The sequence below is a fragment of the Numida meleagris genome, chromosome 11, assembly GCF_002078875.1.
Source record: "Numida meleagris isolate 19003 breed g44 Domestic line chromosome 11, NumMel1.0, whole genome shotgun sequence".
Lineage (NCBI taxonomy): Eukaryota > Metazoa > Chordata > Aves > Galliformes > Numididae > Numida > Numida meleagris.
Genome location: NC_034419.1, coordinates 19,506,974 through 19,528,361, shown reverse-complemented (window position 1 = coordinate 19,528,361; position 21,388 = coordinate 19,506,974).

The following is a 21,388-nucleotide window of genomic DNA, read 5'->3' as shown; positions in this document are numbered from 1 at the left end:
GGGGCTCACCTCTTCTTGATTCCCATCTGTCTGAAAGGGTGAAGCTGTGGGGGATTACGTGGTCCCAGCTGAGGCCTCTGCAAGAGGAGCCTGGAGTGGAACAAACAAGCGTCCTCGATGCTGGACGTGCTGCACCTGACCGCCCTAGGAAAGGATCTGATGTCTTCGCTCGCTCCTGTCAGGTAGCTTGAGGAGACTTTACAAATTAAACCTCAGGACCAACTCAGGTGATTACCTGAAATATCCTGGAATGGGAAGAAACATTTCAGCCATTGTGGAAAGGATTCTGTAGCAGAATGGCTGAAAAGAAACCATAGTAACAATGTAAATTAGGTAGTGGGAAAGGAAAACATAAACAGATGAGGAGTACTGACTTGAGGTAGAATAGGGACTCTCAAAGCTGTTGTCTTTCTGGAAATGACCAGATAATTACAACAGACACTTTTGTGTACAGAAAACGCAAGTTAATCAGCACAGCTGCCGCTGCCACCACGCTGTGTAGATCTTACCTGGATCCAGTGCAGATCTGTTCAGCACGGTTTATTTCCTCCAACTCAGTGCTGCGCAAGACATTTTTTGTTCAGACAAGTCACAAGCACAGAATGTTTTCCAGCTGGCTCTGTCCTTGTACTCGCATGTCACGCTGCAGGGCGGAGCGGGATTATCTCTTGCCTGTGGTGAGAAGACAAATCCACATTCAAGAGCAGCAGAAACACAATTTCATGTGTTTTCTATGGATGTGAAGAAAATCACCCATTTATGTAACAATGACAATATTCCTATATTCTGCTTGGCTAGCCATAACTTATTTTAAAATATATATATATACATATTAGTAGAGTGATTTTTTTTGAATAACCCTCTTGGTTTCCCTGTACAGCTTTTGAAGCTCATCTGAAGGCAGTCCTGGGTTCACAGTACGGATCACTGTCAGCAGAAGCTTCAGAAATAGCAGTCTGTTGCTCTGTTTACATCTCCTGCTGCATTCACAAAGCGTTCTCCCTCTGCTGAGCTACCTTAGGTCCCTGTATCAGAGATCGTATCAGCTTACTGTCAGTGGAAGGCAGTGCAGTGCAGACCACCAGTGAAGCCCTGTGTATGGAGCCTGCATGTGGACAGAGAATTGCAGCATTATTTGCATGACTGTTAAGAGAAATGCCAATGAAATGAATATTTGTATACTCCTAAATGTTACTTAAAGCGGATTCCCGAGGTATTCAAGAGCTGTACAGATTTTTAGACTGTTGCTCCATTCAGCGGTTAGAATGCAAAAAGAAAGGGTGGCTGAAAAGCTGTAGTCACAAGAAACTGAAGGCTGAAGCCTAATTTGGTGATGGTTGAGCAAGATCCCATCCTTGTTAAGTTCTCCTTTGGTTTTGAGTGAATATATTTTTAGAAAACCAACTTCTCTAAACCCATTTGTGAAAGAGTTACCTGTTGTGTACTTTGGCTAGTAAGTACAGATCTACATTATATTCTTCACTTCTGGCAGGTAGATTGGGCTGGTCTTTTGTTTAGAGACAATAGAGCAGTGGTAACTCCCAGCTCCAGAGACCTGGTCTCAAATTCTTGAGCTACCACTTTCCTTCTCTGTGAACACGTGCAAGTCACTTGTTAGGCACCTGTATCCATTTGCTCGATACCTCCAGCAGCTGAGAAGTCTTGCCTGATTTACGTGCTTAAAATCCACAGGTACCTAACCTTCTGTCAGCAGACATGAACACAGTTGCTGTATTCCTGCAGCTGATCATCAGTTCATGCCCAAGGCCTGGGACAATTTTCATAGGAGGTGTTCTCTTTCTCCAACTTGCCGATGGAAACTGATCCAGAGATACTGATCTCTCACTTAAATCTGCACCCCAATGGCTCCCAATAGAAAGATATCAGACCTTTTCTTTGGTTATCTTTCTGGGCAAGCTTTTGTCTTGTCAATCCACTGGAGTGCCAGAGCTCCTCTTCAGTGTGACCTGGAGTGTGAGTCTGACCTCTGGGTGTCCTGATGCTCCAGCGTGCGGGGCTTCTAAGTCCCTTCTGCTGAAGTTCCCCAGGGCTGAGTGCGTGTTGGACCATGAGTCCTGGCGTGGGGTCTGGGAGCGAGGGTGCTTCCCTGAGACAAGGCTGCCCTGGATCCTTGCTCCCCCTCTGAGCCTGTCCGAGGTGGGTGCTGGAACCCAGTCAGTGGAGTATGGGGAGGACAAAGTCGTTTCTCCCTGGGAGAGGAATTTCAAACGAAAGGCCTCTTTGTTACTGCAGCACAAAGACTCCATAAAAGGCCTTGCAGCATGTTTTGCTGACCTCTGGATGAGTTTTTTGCTTTGATTGTTGGAGGTATAGTGTGTGACTGTCTTACATTAGAGAATTCAATCCTGTTCTTAGCTCCCTGCCACCCCTGTTCTCCCAGCGACTGTTAGCGCGTGTCCCACGTGGAATGTCAGTGCTTGCTCTGTTTGTGCTCTGCCAAACACCTCTAGAAACAAGCTGGTGGAAAGACCCTGATCATCTCTGTCATTCTTTGCTGCTCCCTTTCCTCTGCAGTGGCACCAGACCTGTTTGGCATCCAGCTCTGTGTTTAAACGTATGCATTGAGAAGAAAATAAACAGTTTGCTCTTCCAATATAGAAAGCTTTTGAGCAGTATGGGGAGTGTCTCAGTGAGCACAGCATGTCAGGCTCTGTGTTCTGTAACCTCTGTGAGGAAGCACAGTTTGCAGAGGACTTTGGGTGATAGCTTTACCGCTTCCTCTCCGAGGTCGCTCTTGCTGCGTGCTTTTCGGTACTGTTCTTAGTCCTGCTTTGCTTACTGCTGCACAGAAGGTTTCCATGGGTGTAAGACAGAAGTGAGATTGTTTGGGGATTTTGTAAGTTAAAGGGGACCTACAAATACCCACCTGCTGGACAGCAGTCAAGTTTACTCTGAGATACCTCACACACAAAAAAAGAAAGCAAGAATGGAGGAGGTAGTTTATAATTTCAGGTGCTTCGCAGCATTTTAACCTCAGCTGTCTGACTGATGTGTGACTGGGTAGCTTGTGCTGCAAGCTGCAAACCAGCCCGTGTGCTTCAGCCCTGCTTGTTCTGCCTGCTGCCTGTGTGGGGAAAAGAGGCCACAGAGCTCAGGAGTGCTCCCTGCTCCAGCCTGGAACTCCGCTTTCTGGTCGGGAGTCTGCTTTGACAGCCAGGAAACAGATTTTGCACAGTGCCTGCCGAGCCGGTTTAAGGAAGGAGTGGCTGGCACACACAAGCACATTTGTTTTTTGCGATAGGACTCTGCAACAGGGTCTTTGAGTAAACGGGGTCAGCCGTGTACCGTCTCTCAAAACCCAAGGCATGCTTATGCAACGCTCCGTCCATCTGCTGCTGAGATCGTCTTAATGGCTGTGACGGCTCCCCTGCCTGCAGCGAGGCGGGGTGGAAGTCCCTCTGCATAAATTATCGCAAAACAAACCCAGGCTTCAGTTCTGTGAGCAGAGGAGATCGTTAAATTCTGCAGTGAATGTGCTGTGCCACTGTCAAGGCTTGCCTGTATTTGTGAGATGTTTTTCGCTAATGAGGAAAGTTTGTCTCCTGAGGAATTTTTAATTGAAACAGCAAAGCATCATCTGGCAGCTGCAGGGAGAAGCAGCTCCTGGTTCCGCTGGGTGGCCTGATCCTTCCACCACCAGGCAGAGCTCCCCCAAGGCGCCGCGCGTAGCTGGGACACAATTGGTACTGGAGCTCCCTGCCTGCGAACGGAGTTACGCTGCCTGCAGCCTTGTCCACAGGTGCAGAATTCATCCAGTGCTCTGTGCATTTGCTGATTCTTCCCACGGGAGAGCACTCAGGTCTCTGGTACGGGCCCAGGTGCTGCTGGGATTGCAGGGACAAAGTGCATTATTGGTGGTCCTCCTGGGGCCCTGCTGGGCGGTCTGTGTGAAACCAGGGCTTGGGGAGCGGCACGCTTCACCCTGGCCCCGTGGAAAACCTGCAAAGCACGTGCTGCATGGTGTTATGCAGCCCACTGGTCCAGGTTGCTCTCAGCTTTAAAGAGATTTCAGAGCAGCACGGTGTCCCTGCACCCACGTTGGATGTGCGCCCATTACCGTGGCAGGCTGCAGTGGCCCTGCCCGGCTGGCTCCAGCTCAGTGGCCCTGTGCCTTTAGGCTGCCTGCGGCTCCAGGCCGGGGCTGGGCACTGCTGCAGCTTCCCCCAGAGCAGGGCCTGAGCATCCCTGGCTGCGTTCAGTGTGGTGTGGGGGGGCACATGTGCAATAAGACATTGCCTCCTGCTGCGGGGCCGCCTCGCAGTGGCTTTTCAAGTCCTTCCTGTGGCTGAGGGCTTTTATGTGTGCTTCGGTTTCAGTCAGCATTTCAAACCACGTAGGCTACATTCATGTGTTTTAAATAACAGGACTAGACCAGGGGACCACACACAGGAGCAGGGCTGTGGGATGAGGCCATTGCCATGGGCCAGTGGATAACTGAAGGAAGCAAACCTTGTGCTTCCTCTCTCCTACCATAGGGGAGCTGCTTAATTGGAGGGAACTGAAGTAACTGGAGGCTCAAAGGGAGATGTGCCTGTCCCAGTTCCTGCTGTTAGATTGCAGCCTCGGGCTGTTTGAGTTCACGGCAGCAGGCGATGTACATTCCTGAAGCTGGTATCTGTTCAGTTCGTTTGAGGCAAAGTTTGAAGGCAAAATATCGTCAGCCGGTCTAATTGTAGCACTAGTGGGAGGAGGGGGGGGGAGCAGCTCATGGAGCCTTTCTGCTCTGAGTTGTGTTTCCCACAGCCTGCTGTCCTAATAGAGAACAGTGCTGCACAGCCACACCCCTACAGTTCACTGCCAGATCCCCGTGGCTTCCTGCGGCTCCGGTGTGCCCCCTGTGCTGCTGGGAACTGCAGCTGCCGGAGCCGACTTCTTCTCCGCCCTGTAATGGGGCTGGGCACTCTGCGGTACCTCTGTCCTTTTCCAAATCATCTCTTGACCAGAGCTGCGTGGTCTGCGGCCTCCCACAGTCCTGCTTTCCTGACTTCCTAGCTGTGCTCAGTATTTTAATTAATGGTTTGAATGGTAGAGAAAAGGCTTTATTAGGCTTGCGGCTAACACATAGCTTGAAGGGACTCCAGGGGCATTGGAGGAGAGGGCTAGGATTTAACATGAGCTGCAATGGAGGATGCTGGTATGCAATGATGGGCACCAGGCGTGCTCTTCTTGAGCAACAAAATGCAGCTGCAGCGGCACGAGACGCCGTGGGAAGCGGGCACAGGTGCAGGCACCAGCTGGGTGCGAGTGCCCAGCACCGTGTTGGGATGCCATGCATGGCAGAGGGCACGCGGTGGTGGAGCCTGCCTGCTCCTGGGGGCTCTGGCAGTGCCGTGCTCGCTTCTAGGCTGCGCATTGCTCTTCTGAAAAAAGGGAGAGTGTTCAGAAGGTGAAAAGAGTGTGATCTGAAAAGCATGACTTCTAGGAGAAATTGACCAAAAATTGAACTCTTTTTTTTTTTTTTTTTTAAGAAAAAAGTGGGAAAATACACAGGGAGGTAATGCAAGGATAACAATTACCCCCCCTGCATGTACCCCGCTATGTGCATCATCGCGTTTGCTGTTAGCACCTGACACGTTTGATTAGTTCCTAACTGAGAGCAAAAGGTTACTGAGGCTAAGAGAACGCACGGCTGCTGTGTGATGCCCTGAATGCTGATGAGCATCCACGTAGTTTGCATTAGTGTTTTACTAGTACCTTTCATGTGAAGCTTTGCTTTCCTTGTCACTAATTTATTAGCAGGTAAATTGCAGCTTGCATATTAAAAGACCTTCCAAATATCACTTAGGGGCCAGAAGAGACTCTACTGGAATTATAAAGACTCTTTTCTTTCCTTGAAAAAAGCTGTCCTATGAAGTCTTTTTAATTATTCTCTAGGATGAACTCTTACGATTGTAATATCATAACATCAGAAAAGTTCTATTAATTTACCCGCTGTTAAACTCTCTGTGACCCCGCTATGGGGATAGTAAGACTCCGAGCTATTGCTCTGATGTCTGTCACCTTAACCCATGTTTTCCAGGGGGTGTGAGGTGCTCAGCAATCTCGCTAGCTCACATAGTTTGGGCTGAGAAAAATCGGTTTCAGCCTCTTTTCTACAGAACCAGACTGCTGTATTCAAAGTGGTGGCACGTCTGTGCTTTGACCTCTTCCTTTCTCTGAAGTCATCGCAATAAGCGCCCGGCAGAGAATCTGTCAGTACGTGGCAGCGGTGATTTCAGATGTCTGGTCATAACAGGCAGTTGTTTCCGACTCCTTGTTGGCCATTCCCGGTGCAAAAAGCAGAATGGCTCTAGGGCACCTCGAAGGGAGCACGGTGCTGCCCTGGGGCTGAGCGCATCCAGCCGGCGCTGTGCGCTCCTGGCAGCGCTGCGGGGAACACTGAGATGGCGGGCGTGGAAGCACGGGGCCTTGTCCTGCCTCGCTGGGGCACGAGGGCTCCGTTGTCTTTACCGGGAAATTACATCGATTTCTTAAAGTTGATGAGGATTCTGCTGAGAACTATCCCGGTCTGTGTATAACATGAGTTCAGCGTTGCAGCTGCATCTAATTTCTTCAAGTACATCCTGCATAGGAGATTTAAATTATGTTCCTAAATAGCAATCTTTCTGCTGAGAATATATGAAAGAACACGGGCAAACACTAACATACTGAAAAGACCATTCTGGACCTTTTTTTCTTTTTAAAGTCTATTAAATTTTTTTTACTAGTAAAAATTCGTTTGTTATTCTAAGCACAACTTTTTAAGTGGAAAGCCTGCTTTGTCTTCTAGCTTGTGAAGCGGAGTTTGGCTGCCTACTTGAATTCTATTTTACCTAAAAACGTACCTTAGGAGTTGTATGCCTGTACTTCTGATTTCATACAGGAGAAGAGTTTGAGCTTAGGAGAAACAGCGGGTAGGAGCTGCTGCTAACAGGAAGGTGCTCCCACTGTGAGCTGCTTGGGACGGAGTGGCCGTGACTGGAGCGACAGGAGCCTGCCCACACTTCTGAGTCCGCGTAGCACAAAGGAACTGGATGCAACGCGTGCAGTTCCAACCTGCGCCTTGAGTGGGATATGGGAGGTGCTCTATTTGGTCCAGTGGACTGTGTTCATTTGCTAACAAAGTTGTTTTCACATCTAGCAGCACTGCCGTGTACAAATCAGAGATCAAATGTAGAAGGGTGCATGTCAAGAGAGAATATCGTGACGGTGAGAGATCTGAATGCTTCAGATACGTGAAAGAGGGGAATTAACCACAGCGTGAGCAGCGCGTGATGGAAAGACTTGCTGGAGAATCACATCGTGTGTGTTAAGTTGGGGCGTGTTCCTTTGTGCTTCAAGATTGCTAGATGAAAAAAATCCTCATTTTCCAGAGTATTTATACATGGAGAATAGCGAAATCTGCATTAGGATTCAGGAGATGCTGCCATCTGTGTGCGTTGCTGTTTCTTAAGAAGAAATTCTGTGGAGAGAATACTTGTCTCCTGCACAAGGAAAGGCAATTGGAAGAGGCTAAGCAACGGGTAATGGTTTTGGTGCCTCCACCTCTGCAAGGTGAAATGGAAGCAGAAAGGCATGTGGAGTTCTAAGGGTGACAAATGGTACTATTATGAAAAATTTCTCTTCCTCATCTGGGCAGGATAAAAATAGGAGCTGGGAAGCGATTGAGCTACCTTCGTGACTATGGCCAGATGGGAAGAATGCAAATACAGGCATGCACGGCTTTTGTGTTCGGCTGATTGAATGTGAATGGCTCACTGGGCAGCAAGCCTCTGCTGGGAGGAGTGGGGGGAGTGGGGCTGGGGGTCCGATTTCAGGAGGGGCTGAGTTCACTTCGACAAAGAGAGCTACAAAATACAACTCTAAGCCAGACCGCTCCGGTGCTCACCACATCTAGCGACATTTAGCCCTCGTGAGCAACTCTGAAAAGGTTCTGAAATGTTCAGTGCCTTCATTCTCCTCAGGGACAGGGAGAAAGGTGAAACGGAGCTTTTAAATAAAATAATGTTGTGATATCTTTCTTGCTTTTTTAGGAAAAAAAAACCAAGAAAATCAAACCCACCCAAATGTGAATTATTTTGGTCTGGCTGCACATGTTATGAGTCTGAACACGTCCGCTCTGATGGGATTCCCCTTCTCGACCATTGCTTCTACACCGACACAAGGACAGTGTAACCGTGCTCGCAGCTTGCATTTTCTATTTTTATCAGCTCTCAGTTCCTGCTATGTAAATTCTGGCTTAGGCCACTCACAACCCCAAAGGAAGCGATCAGGCTCTGGGTAGTGCTCTCCGGCAGCTGCTGGTGGGCTGCTCACAGCCCGGTAGAGGAGCTGCTGCAGGGCCCCGCGCGGTTCTGGGGGGAGACCTGTGCCCTTCCCCAGCCATGTCTACTGTGCACTGTGGCTCAGCTCTGCGTGTGCTCTCCTCTCACTTCTCCTCTCCCTCCTCCGATAACTTCTGCATCCATCCCAACCTTGCTTGGTGTTGGTGCTGGGAAGGCGCTGGCTTGTAGTGCAGTCTCCTGCTTTGGAAGTGCTGTGCAGGGAGCAGCAGGATGGTGGAACAGCCACGTGTACACACAGCCTTTCCCAGCACTTGCTCTTCTTCCCCTCTGACACAGCGAGCTGGGAGTGTGCACATGCCTCGTGTTCCTGTGCTGTGCTAACTTTCCTCATCTACAAGAAGAAGCAATCCTAAACAGCAGCTATGCTTGCTGCTGCACCTTCATGCTAAGTTATTTTGAATAGATGAAGTAAATAAGATGAAAGCTTAGGTTTAGTTATTACCATTCCATTCCCAACCCGCAGCTGCCAATAGAGTCTCTGGAAGCACCGCTGGTCTGTGCGGATTCTTTACATGTTTAGAAACAAACCTTCTGCATGGTCTGGTTTACAATGCTCTTTTTAAGGAAGTGTCTGTCATTATTTCACAAATTCTACAACACCGTGTTTTCCGGAGGGTAAGGACAATGCCTTCTGTGTTGGATACCATTGATCTCAGTCTGTAAAATTAACCGTGGGGAATCTGGAATTCACGTGAGCCCCAGCTACCTGGCATTAAACTGTGAAGGTATTTCAAAGTGAAGCTGGGAAGTTGTGCCATGCCCCAGGAAGCAGAGTCTGGAAAAGCTTCCAGATGTAAGCGTCCTCGCTGTTTTGCCAGTTTAATGATTTGTTTGTTGTGTGTCTGTGTCTACATGGCTGTTAGTCATCAAACACGGCTCACACGATGCACTGCAGCCGTCACAGGGAGCCCAGGTTCGTTTGGCTCCAGGGCTGCTGCTAGTGACCCCCCAGTGGGGCCAGCGTCCTCCCAGTGCTGCCCAGCAGCAGCCCTTGAGGATGTGATGGCAATTTGTCCTCTGCTGCAAAACACCAAAGCCAGAAAATCAAGCCTTGTAAGTTTGAAGTTACGAAACATGACAGATCATCAAACCCATTTTGTTATGGCCAGAGCTACCCCCCCCTTTTGGACTACTGGGTTCAACTTACTGGTCATACTGGTCATTCACATGAGTTCAAGTCCGTGAGGCTTTGTTTCAGGGGATATGAAAATCCCACCCATTACTCGTGTGCTTTTGCAGTTTGCCTCATAGCAAGCTGTACCTGACGCTTTGTGAAGGCTTTGTGCAGTGCACATGTGAGGCCGTGCTGGGGTGCTGGCCTGGGGGCAGCTGCAGAGCAAAGCCCCCCCACGTTAGCTGCAGCTCGCCGAGGGGCTGCCTGGGAGGGAAGTGGTGTTTGCTCAGTTGTGAGCTGTTTGTGGGGAAGTGAGTTCCAAGAAAGCACTGCTTTTCCCAAATGTTCCCCTTTCCTTGACCAGTAACTCCCCGATGCTTTCATGCTGCGGCACGTGGGTGTCAGTCACCATTTCTGTGACCCAATTCTATTCTAACCTGGGTACTCTGTGAGCTGAGCTGCTCTGGATGCGCAGCGGCAGCGGGGGGAGTAGGGAGCACTTTCCTCCTGTAGAGCACGTAACTTAACTTCCAACCTGAACCACACCTATGTAAAAAGTCAGCTGTGGATCAGTGGTGTTTAATGTTGTGTATGTTAGAGCAAAAGCCTTGAATGGTCGATGCCGAGTTTCAGTAACACTGTAAAAATATTTGCAGCTGAATGGCTGCAACGATTTCCCTGCCGTTCTCCGGCCTGCCTCAAGAGTGCTTATGAAACTAATGACATTGCTGATTTGCTCAGGAAATAGTGCTCCCTCTGCTCTGGCCCAGGTCTTGCTCATGCAGCATATTCTCTATTAGGCTGCAGCAGGCTCTGATGCTGGTGTCAGCTCAATTTCCTCCTCTTAAGTGCATGCCAAGAGCTGGATGCCAAAAGCTGGCAGGGAAACAGCTCAGAAGAACCTAGGAATGAAAGAGGACACGGGAAGGATGCCAAAGCCTAAAGAAGGGAGGTAAAGTAACTGCTGGGATGGCGACTGAGAAAGAACTGTCGCTCCCAGCGCTGTTTCCCTTCGCCTTGTAGAAGAGAAGGGAACCGTTAATGCTAGATACAGCTTTTGTTCTTTTTCTGCAAGTGTTTCTGGGCTATCTGCGCGTCTGTCTGGGGAAAAGAGATAGCTACAACCCCACACAAAGCCTCTGCCAAAATGCCCTGTTCTGCACGCACATTTAAGTGAGCAGAGAATGAGGAGGTGACATCTGGTCGCCTGATGGGAAGTGCAAGGGCTGCTGGTGCTGCGTGACGGCTGAGAAGGGCCGCGGGGCTGCACGTGTGGAACGAGGTGCTGCGCGAACCTGCAGAGGTCGGGGTCGTGCTGCCTGCGGACAAGAGGCCTCCAGGTTGCTGGTGAAGGAGGGCTGAGAAGTCCTCTAGCCTGTGATGCGCAAAGAGCTATGGGAGCAGTCAGTGCAGTTGCAATGCTTTGTGACTGTCGCCTACTTGAAATGCGCGTCACTCTCCTGAGCTGGTGCCTCTTCTAAACTGCTGTCGGTTGTTGCATGGCGTTGCACCCTTGGGCATCGCTTTTCTGGGGCACACTTCAGCTATTTCCTGACACTGCTTCCGCGCCCCTTGGAGCAGCTGTGGGTGGGAGGCTTGGTGACATGCCAGGAGCGCTGCCTGCCACCCCCTGTCCCCCAGGAGGGCATGGCATGGGCAGGGCCTGCCTGGGGCTCCTAGGATGCCTTCCTCTGCTGGAAATGCAGTGAGGGTTTGCAGCTCAGGGCTGGTAAAGTTCCTCGCTATAAATACAAGCTGATAAGGAATTAATGGCAGCAAAGCCGTATAGACCAGGAAAAAGCTGAAGAGTTCCCAAATATACAGTCAGCAGTCCAGAAAACCTGTGTGGATGATTTACCTAATTTACAAGTAGGCTCTACATAACCCGCGGTGTCTATTACCCTTTCAAATGAATTTATAAGCAGCCCACTACAATTAGTATAATCTGATTAGTGATTTAATTTAGGAAACTGATATGAATGAGTTTTTTAAACAATATCTAGGTAAGCTTAATTATCTTCTGTGGGATGAAAGGAAAGTCACGTTTTTCTGGAGCAATGTGGAGGGTCACCTTTTAAAATGGATACAGGTACGGCTTTTCTGTGAATAATCCTGCTCGAGTTTTTAAACATTTGGTATCTAACATTTTTTCAAGCACTCCTTTGAGAAGTAGTGTCCAACTTGCATATAAAGAAAGCATCAATTTTTAGTTCTGTCTGAGAGATTGAAATATATCCAAGAAATAATATTGTCCCACTCTGTGTGTCTACCAGTATAATGCTGGTGAGTTTGAAATAAAGTTCTATTGACCTTTTTGGTATGTGACAAGGCAACCTGAAGCAGTGCGAGGCGGAGAATGAGAGCTGCCTGCAGTAGCAGAGCTGCTTGAGGTGATATTGCTCTGAAGAGAGAGTAAGGATGGAACAATGAATACCCTGAGTGCAGGTAAACCAGCACCCAGTGACAAGAATGGGATCAGGGCTCCTGGGTATGGCTTGGTGACACCGAATGTGCCATACAGCAACTCAGGCCGTGAGCGTTGGAGAATCACAAGTTAGTCTGTGAAACTCATGAATTTTCTGTTAAGAAAAAATGAAAACGCCAATAATACTCAACAGCTTGGGGTACTGCTTGACTTTGACACTTGAGCCCTTCCTCTAGGATTACATTTTCCAGGATTTTCCCTGTGGCTTTGAGGTGGCTCAGAGTTGGGATGGGAGGCTCGTTTGTGGCCGCTGCTGCTCGGTCCAGGTGTGAGCCTGCTGCGTGGGGTGGGAGCAGCGCGTCCTGCAGGGTGGCCTGGCCTTGCCTGGCAGCTGAAGGCTGAGGAGGAGCAGATCATGAAGAGCCAAAGACCCGTGCTGTGCTCGGCAGCCTGTGGCACTGCAAAGTGCTGCCGGTGCTTGGCCCACGCTGCGGCTCTGCACTGAGCGGTGCGCAATTCCACGTTCTGTCTCCTTGTCTCCTTTCTCACCTTATCCCATTTGTTCTGATTTTCCTTTTGTCAGGACAGGATCTTCAGGCATAGCTCTTTCTCAAGAGCTGAATGAAAGAGCTCTTTGAAATACTTTAAATAGAAAGAGAGAGCTCTTCTCTCTTCACACCAGCCTTTAAAGTGATTTTAAATTAAAATCTCCCCCAAAATATTGTCTCTCAGATGAGAAAAGCTGGCCTTGAATTGCTGTGAGCATGTAGGCTGTGTTGTCATTGCGTGGCTGCGGCAGTTGCCAGTTGGATTGGAAGCATCGCGTGGCACTGCTGTGAGTGAGCGCGCAGCTGGCGCTGCTGGGGATGCCTGCATTGCTCGCGTGTTCTACTCCTCAGGCGTGGGAGCTGTTGCATCCATGTACATCTCCAAAGTGCCAGTGCTCTGGGATCATGTCTTCGCTGATATTTTTGCAGTGAGAGCTAACTTGGTGTCCCACTGCAATGCTGTGAAATTCCAGTGCAGGAAGGTGCAGCTCGCTCTTAGACTTCATGCAGGTAGTCAAGGTCACTGCTGTATTTTCTAAATCCATCTGGCTATCTGTGAAGTTGAGGATTAAAACAAGTAAGCTGTACCTCCGCTTTGCCTTTGGAGCTGGCTAACTCAGGCTTGGTTCATGACTTTCAGAGAGCTCAGCACCTGGGTTTCTCGCTGTGTTTCTGGACAGCCTGCAGCAGATGGAAGTTTTCTGTGGGGTGCAGCACTGGGCAGAGCAGCCCTGCAGAGCTACACTGCCCCGGCCTCTCAGCTCCAAGCAGGGATTTGCTCCTGGGCATCTCTTATTAAGTAAGCACACCTTTGGGCTGGGGAATGAGTGATGGTAGTGGAGCTGCGCTTCATCGCTATGTCATCTGGGCAGGTCTGACTCAGCATATCCTTCCTCTGGGACTTCTACTCTGAGCATCGTTCTGCTTGCTTTAGAATGGTGGTCCTTTTCCATAAGGTGGATAACCACAAATGTTAAAAATGCACAGACACTTTTTGTTCTAGTATTGTTAAGCCATTAGCTTTTCTCATGCTGTGTACTTTTTTTTGTCTTATGACAATATTTCTTTTGTCCTCTTTCTTTTCCTCCTTTAGATATTTGTATCAACATATGTTTAAGCTTCTATGAATTTATACACATTTAAATAATAGCTAATGGATACGCTGCTGTGACTTTCTTATTGATTAGGAGGACAGTAGGAAAAGGAAATATAACAATTAGCACACGAGAAATGAGTGCCAGATCAGTGCCAACACAACTCAGTGCAGCTTTTTCTCTGTGAAACAGCCGTGGCTGTGCTTAGGACATGTGGGGTCTTTCCTGGCCTGGTGTGAAAAGACTCATATGAGCCACGTGGAATGGCACTGGAGGAAGCGATCCATCCTGGAGCTGACACATCTCTCTTAGGGATGGTGACACAACTCCCTCCAGGTGCCTGCAAGGAGAGGACTTGGTGACAAACAGAAGCTTGGTTCTCTCCCCACCTTCGTTTCTCACAGAATTGCAGAAGAGGCACAGTCAGCATACACATGGCAAGCTTAAAAAAAAGGGAAATGAGAAACCAAACATCGGGGTGCAACTGAAAAACAGCAAGGCTGCTGTTTTTGACAGAAGACTTTGAGCCCTCCTGACACACTCCCACACAGTTGCTGCATCCCCAACAAATGCAGCGATTCCTCTTCACAGAGTTCAGGCTCCGCAACCAGAAGAACCTGTGCAAATAAAATTGTTCTTATGCTATTGCTAAAAATCCCTGCCTCAGCTCTCAGGGCTGTGAAAGCTTCTTCAGCTGCTCAGTCCCATGCTTACTGAGGGATGCTTGGCCTCATGAGGAAGCTCTGCCACCCAGCTGGGCAGCATCCCACCGCACTGACTGCCCAGAGCTGCGGTGCAGCAGGAGCCCGGGAGCGGGGAGATGGAGGAGGTAGAAATTGGGTTAGAGCACAGTGTTGCTGGGAACAGAGGGAAGCAAACAGGGCTCTGAAAACCAGACCCCAAAGCTTTGCTTTTAAAGATTGCTGCTCGTGCTTCACTTCTGGCATCGCTCTGTGTGCTGCAGCCACAACCAGGAGAGGCAGCAGCTGGGGCCTGGACAGATGCGCCCCAAGCTAATCACTGCGGTGGTTTAATTACTGCTCCCATTCCTCCCCAACTGGCTGCTGCCACTGCCCTGCCAGGAGCAACTGCCCACCGCAAGGACACCAGCAGTGCCCCTCGTAGCTTCTCCACACTGGGGGAGGGCCTAGATTTCCTTGGCCAGATGCAGCACTTCAGGCTCTGAGCATGCATCTGCCTCTCGAAGGCCCTCCTCCAAACATGGCTGACACTGACCCACGGCCGCTGGAGACCGCGTCTTCATTGCCCAGTGTGCAGTAAGGCAGCGATCGCACACTCAGGAAAGACATTGCTTATTTATCTCCTGCAGATGAAGCACATGCACCAAACTATCTGCACAAGATTTATACACAGAAGTTACCAAGTTAGTACTGCTCTTGTCTGTTCTCCTGATGGTGAATGGTCAGTGGTTTTCATGCAATTGTAACATGGCTGACTCCATACTTCCACTATTGCACATGGTCAGGGGAAGGGACTTCACCCAGGCAGAGGTCTTTTTGAGCCGTGGGTGTGACTGCAGTATTCTGATGAAGGCAGTTCAGCTAAGGATTCATGGATCATGGGTTTTCTTGCCAAGCTGACAACGTCCCTGAAGTCTCCTTGTTAACGTTCCCTTCAAGGCCGGCTGGCTCTGGGAAGGCCCTGGTTAAGGATACCAAGTATTCATTCTTCTCCTACCTGATACGATGCTAGGTCAGTTTGCTTAGAATTAGCCTTAACCAGTGGAAGATGACCTGCTGGCTTATCTTGTCCTCTGACTGGGGCGTACCGCACAGTGCTGCACCTCCGCCCTCAGCTCCCCCAGTGCCTTCCAGCCCCGCTCCACAGCTGCCGGCTCAGTCAGGAGCTGGGTGAGACAGAGGGGCCCTCCCAGGACTCCCACAGACCTGGTTTGGGGGTGATCAATCAGCAGCTGCCTTTGATCAGGCGACACAGTTAACGCTGTCCGGCCTTTGCTGTTAATCATGTTTCCTTTGTGCTGCTGGTGGCAGCTTGTGCCGTTTATGGGCACGATAATGCTGACATTTCTCTTTTCATCTTTCTTCACCGCACTTCTCCTTCTTGTGCTTGCCTCTCTTTGAATGCTATTTATTGTGCTAAGCAGCATGAAAACTGTAACAGGAATCGAGTCTCCTCTGTCAGGTGAAATCTAGCTTAAACAGATAAGCAAGATCCTCTGTGGTCAGCCTTTCTCTGAGGAGAGGAAAAAACAAAGGCAAAAGCCCTGACCGTTTTCCTTCCCCTCCTTTTGCACATTTGGAGAGCGGCATGGCTGAGCCGTGAAAGAGGAAGGGCTTCCTCCTCGGGCGTGCTCTGCTGAGAAGGGGCGCTTCAAAAAGCCCCAAACTTTCCACTCTCCTTTCAGGAAATGACACTGTCATGCTGGAATTTACAATGAAGCTGTGAATGTAGCTGGAGCCCCGGGCTTCACCAGGAGAAGGCCCCCTCGGCTGGCTTTATTCAGCTCTAATGAGAGGGCTGAATTCGCCATGAAAGGCGTGTTTTCCATTTGGCCCCTTTCCTCCATCAATTGCTGTCACTGTAACAGAAGGCCCCGCGCAGCTCCCCCGCCCCGTGCGCCTCTCTGGGCCGCGCTGCGCGAGGACGCCCCGGCCCCCGACACGCAGCGCTGAGCCCCACACAATGCCGCTTTGTCTGGGCCACACAGCGGAGCTGCAGTTTCCCAGGCTTTTCCTTCCCCCCTCCCGCTGGGGCGACGCGGGGTTCCATGAGCGGGCGCTGAACAAAGGGGCGAGGGCTCAGGCATCCACGCTGCCCGCTCTGCGTCCGCCGCCGCGCGCTGCCCGCGCTGGTGACCGGGCTGCAGTGAGGGTGGGAAGCGATCCAAAACCTAACGGCCCCGGGGCCGTGTGCTGCTGGCTGATACGCCAGGCGTCCTGCAAGGGAAATGTACCGTGGTGTGCAGCAGTGGATTCTGGCGCAGAGCGGGAGCGTGTCAGCGCACAGGGACCGCCGTGCCCTGGCCGTACTGGGCAGTGTCCCAGCTGGGCACGCGGGCAGGAGACCCCACACCGCGCAGCTCTGGGCCTGTTGGCTGCAGCAGGTCCATGACAAAAGCAGGCTGTGGTTACACATTGTGGATCCCAAAGTGCCTGAAGATACAGTGACTAACTTTGCACTGCAGATGGAGAAACAGCGATCACACGTGCTACATTAATTGCAGACAATGAATAGCAGTGACCCCGATGTCAGAATGCAAGGCAGTGCCCAGCAGCCACTGTCACATTGGAGTGGTTCCCTGGCTTCAGCGGAACTTGAGTGCAAAACATTTGTGAAAGCTCTGCTTTATGCAATGAACCCAGAAACTGCTGTTGTCTGCATCCCTGTGCCCCACTTCCATGAGCCTCATCACCCAGAAGGAAAGCGGTAGGAAAATCTGTTTCTTATTTGTAGGATGCATCGTCACAAGCAGTCCTAATCTGCAAGGTGCACAGCCACTGCTGGTGTAAACTGATCAAGGAGCTGCATCTTGCATGTGATAAAAATGGGCTCAGCCCTACAAATGAAAATTGCTGTCATATAACCTGCAGAGTGGAGCTGAAAACGGCTCTTTGTATGGCAGACTTAACGTCTGCAGGATCTGGCCTTGTGTCTGTACTCATTGATACTGCTAAATGTGATTGATTTTTCATAAACACTAATTCAGGGATGATAAAAAGACATTGTTAAAAGAGCAGTGAGCTCCTCCTCTCATGTAAGTTCTTTTTTTGGTCTGTTGCTACAGCAACTCTGTGCTAAGAACAAAGATGACAGCAAGATATTAAATTTTACAGCAACTCAATTGACTCTTGATTTGTCTTCTTTTTTTGCCTTCAGTAACTGAATCCTACTCTACTAATTGTGTTAGATTTCAGATAGAAATCATGCCTTCCTGTGGCAAGGATTCCTGTGTTGCTTTTTCTTCCTTCCCCTTAGAAATCAATTACATTGAATTAATTCATTTAAATCCAGTGGGTGATTATAACTACTAGATTATTTGGATTTCTTTCTTTGACATGTGGACATCTTGTATTTTAAGTCACAACTCATATACTTTTCCAAAACCCCCAAAGCCTTAATATTCTTTATTAAGAAACAAGCAGTTCTTGGCAAATTCATTTTTGTCAAAGTTCAATTCATGCCAGTGGCATAGATCAAAAATGTACATTCACAATTACTGTAGCAGAGCTCATCTAAATTCATGAATGTTAAAAGTGTTTTTAAAGGAACACCGCTTTTTAGCTCCATTCTTCCCACTCTGCAGTCTCAGTTTCTTTTCGGGCACGAGAAGGCCATTCACTCCGTGTCTCTGGGCTCACTTCTACACGTGCAAAATCACCACGTTATGGTAGAGTGCAGTGTGACCAATGACCCATAAGGCCTCGGGTGGAACTGCCATCGTCAGGGTCCCAGGCCTCAGCTGTTCGAGGTTGAGAACTTCTGCATGGAGGCAGTGGAAGCTGCCGTCTTGGAGCAGACGTTCTGTTGCTCTGCGTTTGCCTCTCGCCACCTACGCCGAGGGCAGCTCTCCGCAGGACTCACCGTGCGCTCGTCGCTGTACCGAGGGACGCAGAGCGCGCAGAGGTCTGAGAGGTTTGCCTGAGGTGACACAAAACTTGAGCTGCTACCGAAACTGGTGCATTCCTGGGCGCAGGTAGTCTGAAGAGAATGACAGCAGCCTCCTGTTAGCAAAGCACAGGTCAAATTCCATCAGGACAAGACATTCAATTCAATCAGATTCCATCGGTCTGTACTGAGGCCTTGCAGCCCCAGGCAGCCAGGCTGGCGTGGGGCGTATCTGCACCACTCATACACAGAGGCTGACGCTGCGGGCAGGGGAGGGCGGGTGGCGGGGGCTGGCACCTCTCCTGGCAGCGCCGCGGTGGGATGGTCCATGGAGAGGGAGAGAATGTGGGAATTGGAGACAAAGAACAATGACATGGGAGAAATGGGTTGACTTCAGCATATTTACTTAACTCTTAATCAGCTGGAAAACAACAGTATGGCTCTGGTAGTCTCAGCTTCAGCAGCCCTCCACAAGAGTGACGAGGCCAGGCACAAGTTTGTGCCATGGTGCTTTCAGTACAACATGAAATCTAAGGAAGTAGAGCAATGGAACGAACTAGAAACAAATTATTGTGTCTTTTCCCTGAAAGCTGTTGTGCAAAAGCACTTGCTTATAGGGTTAAACAGTACGGGGAAAAGCACCCCCACCTGCCCTCGGGCAGGACTTCAATAGCCAAGCAAATTTCAGACGCACACTGGTATTAGATATTGAGATGCCCTTCCTAAAAAGCCTGGGTCAAGGGCCTTTTGCTGGGACAGTTCTGAGTATTGCGCTCTGGGAGGGAGGATGCAGGTTGCTTTGAATGCTGCCATGCTACAGGAGCAGATCCTCAGCCACCTTCCCCTGCTGCTCCGCTGCACCCCGTGCACCCCTTCCCTGAGGAGTCAGCTACGCATCACCCCCAGAAACTGCACAGCGCAGCAGGGAAATGAAAGTGCAGCTCTGACTGCACTGTCTCTGTAATCTCCCTGAGGAAATGAGAGGTAACAGATCTTTATCAGGAAACTGTTAGCAAGAGACCTTTCACAACTACTTAAGCAATGTGCATGGCAACTTTGGCCTTGTATAGCCAAAGCCTGGGTAGATTGTGACTCAAATGCCTCTCACAGGAGAATGACAGCTACGGGAAAGAACTGCTGTTGGCGGGCTGTTTATCATGATACTTTATGCTTTTAGGCACAAGTAAATATTCTCAATTTCTCAGCGATTTGCATTATTGGCCAGTGTAATGCTGAGTTCTACTGTTACTACAAAGGCTTAACAATGGTAACAGCAAAAAAGACAGGTGGTCAGATGGGCTTCTACTTAAAGAGCTCTGTTTTGCTTCTCTGAATGGTAATGTTTTTGAAGATGCTACGCTCACATTTTTGAAGATATCCTACTTATGATATCTGTTGAAAGCCCAAAGGAAATAAAGAAAGCAAACTCTGGGAGGCTTTACCTTCAGAGGAATATATTGGCTCCTGAATGACACCCGCCTACACAAGCTGTTTGAGAGGCAAAGAAGCCCCGCTCGCTGAGGAGTTCCAGTGAAAATACGCTTATTTGCAGTGGACATTAGGGAAGGTAACATGCAAATAACCCGGAGAACAGATGGGACTAGCTCTCATCACAATTTGCCGCAGGAAGTCTTGCTTGGTGCTGCCCAAGATCACTGCTCCAGAAGAGTCCCAGCACAGCCAGTGGACGCATGGAGCATTCTGCAGACAGACCTCTGCCCCGGGCCCTGGTGTCAGTGCTGTGCTCACGCTGAGCAGCGCTCCTGGGACAGCCTGCAGATCTGTGCTGGGAAAACTGCTGTGTCAGAAAGCCATAGATAGAAGCAATAGCAGTTGGCTGGTTCTTTTTTTTCCTTTCCTCTTTTGTCTGAGCATCTCAAATGGTTGAACAATGTTTAAAGCCTCACAGCCTCCATGGGTTTTCACATGGAGAACCTAAGGCACAAGGAAATCAGGGCTGGTCTGCTTTGTTCTTTCATGTGCGGTTATTTTGGGTGCAGAGAAAGGGTACATCCCTACAGCTATGTCAGTGCCAAGCTACCATGGCACTTCGCTACACAGATAAAAAGGGCACAGAGAGAGGACTGGTTCTCTTACTTGTTAACACAACAAGACAACAGAACTTTGCTGGCAGAAAAAAGTGCACAAGGTTGACAACAACAAAGCGCAGCACAAGAAGCTCCGGTATGACACGCCTCCAGCTAATTCATTTCACTCTGGGAAATGTATCTGTGGCCGTCTTTCTCCAGCAGCGCTGCCCCGCAGATGCCTGTGCAGCTTACAAGCACCGGGCTGGGTCCCAGCTCCGCGGTTCAGGGAGGACCCGGCGCTGCTGTTCCCTGCAGGAGGTAACGGCGGCGGTGCCGAGCTGTCCATGTGGCCGTGCACACCGCTGTGCAGAGCCCGGCAAACACCTCAGGGCCTGTGTCAGCCGGGCCCCCCAAGCCCCAGTGGCACCGTGCTGCACGGCCAGGGGCTGGCGGCCAATGGGCCCTGCAGAATGCACCGTGTACTCTGGGCATGACACGAAGCGCTGACAGTCTGACGCTGGAAACAAAGAGTGCAGGACAGCTTCTACCTCAAGAATTTTCCTTAATTTAGGAATTGCTTTAAGCAAACATTACCTCTGCTTCCTGAGCACACACAAGGCTATTGCCCTGGAAGTAATCTGCATTAGCCGTACTGGAGTGACCACGTTGCCATAGTTACTGCTGGGTTCTCTATCCCTCAAGCTTGAAGTATTTATTACGATTAAATCCCATCCCATGCCATTCTTCACACAAAATCCTGTGCTGAAGGTGTCACAAAGTGAATTATAATCAGATCCTTCCTCTTACAAAGCTGCTTTAAGTGCAAATCCCACAAACAATCTTAGACTCTGATATTTAGCAAAGATCCTTAATTTCTGACTGGATGATTTTTCCTCAGATACTGCTGCTTCTTTATTTTCAGTGATATCTTTAGAAACAGAAAACTCTGACTATTACATAACGTCATGTTTGCTTTTTGTTTTGTTTTTTTTTTTCTTTCACCTTTGTATTGCAGATTGTTTTGGTAAAAGTTGTTTTACATCCTCAGCTACAAGACGCCGACCTCAGAGCCCGCCACACAGAACCGATGTGGTGAGAAAGCCGGAGCCTGCCTGGGACACAGCTCGCTGCTAGAACATGCTGCTGCTGACTGCTGGTATCGGTCAGTGTTGCAGGGAAAAGAACTCACCCTGCAATGGATATTTAAAAAATCTTCTGTGAGTCTCTTTCCCTCTGTGTGGGTTT